The sequence below is a fragment of the Aricia agestis genome, chromosome 12 (genome assembly GCF_905147365.1).
Source record: "Aricia agestis chromosome 12, ilAriAges1.1, whole genome shotgun sequence".
NCBI lineage: Eukaryota > Metazoa > Arthropoda > Insecta > Lepidoptera > Lycaenidae > Aricia > Aricia agestis.
Window position 1 is genome coordinate 10867770 of NC_056417.1, and position 6144 is coordinate 10873913.

Below are 6144 nucleotides of genomic sequence, written 5' to 3' on the forward strand. Positions count from 1 at the left end.
TCCACTGACGCTGCGAATTGCGAAATATCTGCGAAACCAATGCGAAACAGGAATAAAGCGAGATGCAATATAACGCATTGTCGTGTGGCGGATGAGACAGTAAATCGGTTCGCCGCTGTTTCGCAGCTCGCAGCGTCGGTGGACTAGAGACGTAAGCGAAAAAGTTCGCACTCAGTTGCTATGGTGACCACTTGTCATAAAAACTTTTATCAAGTTGTGATTAGATTGATGATGATAGAGATTGAAGATTCCTTTTGTACGTATCGCTGCTTCTTTTACTTGCCTACGATAAATTCGAGGCAGCGCCCTTAGACTTATGTTGTAACACGTTTACTCAACACAGTTTTTATTTACATCGAGCATTATTTACCCGCAATGCCTACATGGCCACGCAATAAATAGTTCTGCTAGCAGTTATAGATTTTAAAATCATACTTGTTATTTATTATTTTCTCCACTGAATGTACGTTTGATTTTAACACGAGTCCATAGTGTAACACGGTTTTCAGTGTCGCTACAAGATCTTAGCTGCATAACGGACATTTTAACTGCCTGCAGGGCTGTGCCAATATTCTTTCAAACTTTGGTAATTCGGCAAATATAAACAAAACATGATACACAACCCTCATATTCTATTCAGACAATATTGTTTTGATGAGGCCCTATATAAAAATAAATAAAATGTTAATCGGATTTTTGTAATGTTAGTAAATATAACAAAGTAATGAAAATTTTTGCAATACAGATGCAATAAATACAATGTTTGATATTATAGAGATCTCAATTTTTTATCACACTGATAAAAGGTAACAAATTTGGCTCAAAAGTTACTTATAAAACGTTAAAAGTAAACATAGAATATGAGAGTTATTTTCATTAGAAACTTGTAATATTATTCTTATTTTTAAATGTAAAATAATGAACTAATACAAGTCTATTTTAATTCGCATTTAAAATGTTGCATGACGCTTGTTGTTATAATTTCCGTAGGAGTTTGTTGAAGTATTTATACTTTTTATGTGATTTTGTAATATTTTTTATGTAACGAATAATACTTTTAAAGTGTCTTGCGAAATATTCTATGCACACTTTCCTTGGGAAACGCAAATAAATTTAATATTTCTGTGTATAATTTTACACTTGTGCAGAACTATTTCTATAAAATTGTAATGAATTAACAGAAATTGCTCCTAATTATAATTATTTTAAAACAAAGTATATCTTTAGAAAATAATTTTCTGTTTGGATGTACGAATTGACTCCTCGTAAAACTACAAGGAAAGTGTTTTGCTGAGGAATAATTTAAAAAGTAATAATATGTTAGAATAGATTTAATAATATTTTATCAGAGGTTGGAATAGGCGGCCCAGTTTAGTTCTGGCTTACTAAAATACAGTACAAAATATAACATCATATAAATACTTTTGTTGCTAATAAAATTCAACACAATAATTAGAAAAATAATGATATTATAATATCGTGTTGCTGTGTATTTCATAAAAAATAAAACAACGTCCTGATGATTTTTATTGTTGAATAATAAGTAATAATTCTTATTTTGTTTATTTGAATATAAGCAGTTATGATTTGCTCCTGAGTTTCGATTTTTCATATAGGGATCAACATAATACTATCGATTTTTATTATTATAGAAGAATACACAAGTAATATAATAATTATTTATGATATTGTTGAAATTTTGGTTTTATCACCTCTGTTTTAAAATCGTGCTAATGTTGTGAAATAGATCTTTTGTTCGCTATGTAAGGAAGGATACGTACTATTTATTATTATTTTAATAGAATCCGTTGTTGCAAAATAATTGTACACTTGTCATGAATTTTAACACTTAAAATGTGATCGAGCGTGTACATAACGCTAGGTGATAAATAATCATGTGTAATAAAAATATTTTGCTGTAGCAACTGAATGTTTGTATTAAAATTTTCTTTATGTATTTTGAAGGAATGTTTTTATTGTCGAATTACCAAATGTAGAGGATCGAGAAAATTCGCGGTATGGTGTGTACTTCGACGTGACGCGTTATCACGTGGCGCGACGTCGCGTGGCGTGACATCGCGTGCTGTGCCGTTCCGCGACGTAGCGTGGCGTGTCGGAAATGGCGATGGCGCGCAGTAGCGTCACACCACGACGTCGCGTCCGCTCAGACCCATGTTACTGTTTAGTTTTTTTACATGACCTGCCAGAAATGTTACGTTATTAAATGAATATGTCAAAATTATGTATATATATGATGTAATAAATTAAGAAAAATACAGTATAAGTTTTCGTAAAAGTTGCCTTAGACGTTTCAAGACGTAGCCGATCGTACCCGACTCTAGATCTATTTATTTTCGTTGGATGTTTCGCCGAGTGACGTTTAATTTCTTAACTTAATGTCGTTTTCGCTATTTTTATTAACAAGGTGTGAGTTGACGCAAATAGGTGGCATAGTGGCTTAGTTGCCGATATACCGGGCAAATGGGATTATATGTTAGTTGGTAACTTGATACACCCGCGGTCTGCGGCCGAGACGAGATTGTACTCTGCTTGCGCGGGCGCTGGCTTCGCGTTGGCCGCCAGTGCCCGCTATGTTGGATTTTGAATGTTTCTCTGAATATAATCCTATATTTGTTTATGTTGGGTTTATTTTAAATTGTCCCAAGAGATAACTAATACAGTTGTGCAATGAATTTGAGATTTGCCTTTAAATTAAAGAATTGCAGATTTTGAACGGTATATGTAACTTTCTATAAAGTAATACATAATATTATGTGCCAAAAGAGCTCATCTATATTATAATTTATTTATTGTTACTATCTTCAGAAATATGGGCTTTAATATATTATTATTATTTATTATGTTATTAAATTTATTTTATGGATTATCGTTATGGAGCTGCTATACGCAACCTGCGGCCCGCCGGGATTCTATCAGAGGCCCGGGTGAAGTTAAACCATTTTGAAATTTGAAATAATACGAATTCTTCGTGAAAGTTGTCCAAATTTTTCTACTTTTAAATCGGTATTACAATTACCGATCGTGGGAATCGCAGATCGTGTCTGCGATTCCCACGATCAAGGTATTACAATTTAATAAAAAAGGTTTAGTACCGCTGTTATGGAGCAAGTAACAACTAGACGTGTAAAAACCTAACGTGTAAAAAGCTATGGAAATGAACACAGGTGGAATTTAGGTAAGTAAAGGATAATATGAATGTAAGTACATACATCTTACGACCGCACTCAGAGACAAATATTCCTCATTTGACCATAATTAAATTAAGATTTTGACATGGTCTCCTTACATTTTCAAGCAAACACTTCATTAAATAATTGTTAGAAATCCTAAAATGTCTCTGATTGCGGCAGTTACGAAGTGCGGATGACACGGCAGCCGTGTCATTTGGAAAACGATGGTATCTCTCTCAAATTACACTTTAGAAGGTTCTACTCTGAATAAAACCATCTTAACTTTCCACGCAAAACAACCCTATTATAGGCTTCGCTTCTGAATACTCTGTAAATTAAAAAACGTAGGGGCTGTCATTTTTCTAACTTTGAAACCTACAAAAGGTTTGCAACAACTATGGCGAGACATAATAATATACAACTTCTATGGCGTGTGACATGGATTATGGATAACGTGTCACGAGAAAATTGTATACCTACCGCCACTACTAAAAGTTTTCAAAAATGTGCGCCGAATTGAATTGGTTAACAAAAGACTGACGGCCACTGACCTCTATAACAGGCTATGCCGTACAAAATGACAGCTATTTCTTATGCCGATTTGAAGCGCCGCGGTGAGCGTACTGTGAACTAATTACATAGAAAATGACAACCGCCATTTGCAAAATAGTAGTTCCAAGTACACTCAGTACTGCTTTCACATAGCAATCAGCGCCAATATGGCGACTTTCAAATAGGAACATATTTTTATTGATAGCGATCGCCTGTCCAGTGTATTATAGAGGTCAGTGCTGACGGCACATAACGCATTGGCTTATGAGAGCCCACACCTACACTCGCCGGCCTCCCCCGCGAATCCCATTGGCCGGCCGAATTACAGCGATCACCGAACAAGCGGGAGTCCGGATTACCGAGGCCCTACTGTAGTAATATATTTTATTGAGTTGAGTGTAAGTCTCAGTATAATTATATACTGTATTATATTTTATTCCCCTTACTAATAAACGTTGTATAAGCTTTGAATAGTTATACAGTGTTTTGTTCCTGTCACACAAGTGACATTTTTAATTGGATTGAAGAAGACAAAACACTGTACAACTATTCAAAGCTTATACAGCGTTTATTAGTAAGGGGGTTAAGGTGTAAGTATGGAAATACAAAGCCATCTACGCAACATCTATGTCTAAACATGAAAAGCTATGAGTAGGAAGCATGACGTCATTCTGCCGAATATGTCCAATTTTTTGTTCCATAATGCTGTAGGCTCGTTAGCTCAGCGGTTAGAGCACCCGTTTTAAACGCTTAAATAGAGGTTGTCGGGGGTTCGAGTCCCTCACGAGCTGGGATTTTCTATTTATTTTTTAAGGCTATAATGTAATATTATACAGTGTGTAACAAAAATAAGTGATAATACTTTAGGGTGTGTACGTGTTCCTTGTAGAGAGTTCACTGTGAAAGTAGCAGCGCTGAAAGAACAATTTTTTTCCAATACAAAAGCGAAAAAAAATTTTGGTCTTTCAGCGCTGCTACTTTCACAGTGAACTCTCTACAAGGAACACGTACACCCTAAAGTATTATCACTTATTTTTGTTACACCCTGTATATACAGGGTGTAATAAAAATAAGTGTTTTTTTCGCTTTTGTATGGGGAAACTCGTAACGCTCGGGCCCTTGCCCATACAAAAGTGAAAAAAAAAATTGGTCTGTCAGCGCTGTTACTTTCACAGTGAACTCTCTACAAGGAACACGTACACACCCTAAAGTATTATCACTTATTTTTGTTACACACTGTATATCTAAATATTATACAATATAAGTATTGTAGGTATAGTAGAACAAAACTGATTTAGAAGCCCTCTCATTTAAATGACCACCTAAGTGAATAAATGTTTATTCCACGCTTAGGTACGCTAATCTAAGCTGATTTCTTTGAAGCGTTGGAAAAACTACTTGAAAAACGGATTAGCTTAAAGTCTGCTGTCTGAAAATATTTTGTCTAGCTGTTAGAATTTACCGTAACTTCGGAAAATAGGTGACTAATAGTTAATCAATACTTCTGCTCCCCTAGCATACGCCAACGAGATATCTCGTGGATATCTCACTCTCGAGCGTAGTGATATTGTCGATATCGATATATATCTCTTTTTCGCTAACTGCATACGTCGAGACTCGAGAGATAAATTTCGCGTTCGTATATAGTTCGTTAGTATATGGAAAAATAGCACATATAAAAAAAAAACAAAATTATCTCTAATTTTGACGACAGACGTACCAGAAAAAATGTATGTCATGTTAATGTCAATAGAGATGAAGAGATAAACCAGTTAACATCGAGAAAACGTGTAGAGTGAGATATCTCGTTGGCGTATGTTAGCACGGCTGGAGTCCTGGATAGCACGCCCACTGCGTTATCCACCGACCGCGACAGTGGCGCGGGCGGGACAAGTCAAGATATAATCTTGCTACTTGCGAGGCCCCCTAAAATATTATATGCCCCGTGTATTATATTTCTCTATGAATATATTTTGCGAGGCCCTCTGTTGGATGACGCAAGAGGACGTATTTTTTGAAAAAAATATTATTTTAATACTTACTCATTTTTTTTGTAAAACTTTTTATTTATGAATATTTGAGTGATCAGAACTCCAAAATCTCGTGGTTCAAGGGGCGCGAGGCCCCTTAGACCGAGAGGCCGTGGGCGGTCGGCGGTCGCGTCGCCTACGCCTCTGTCCACGGACCACAACTCGTCTTCGCTGTGTATGTAGGTACTTATTAGTTATTACTGTATTTACTACCTACCTACGGGTGAAATTCTGATCGTCGTCTTAATAGTGAAGTTCTAGTGCTGAGTGATTTTGAGAACGATGAAGAAGAATTTGAGGCGCTGCCTAAAACCAACACGAGCATTCTTGACAAGCAACAGGAGCATAATAATTTCAAACTGATTCTTTCT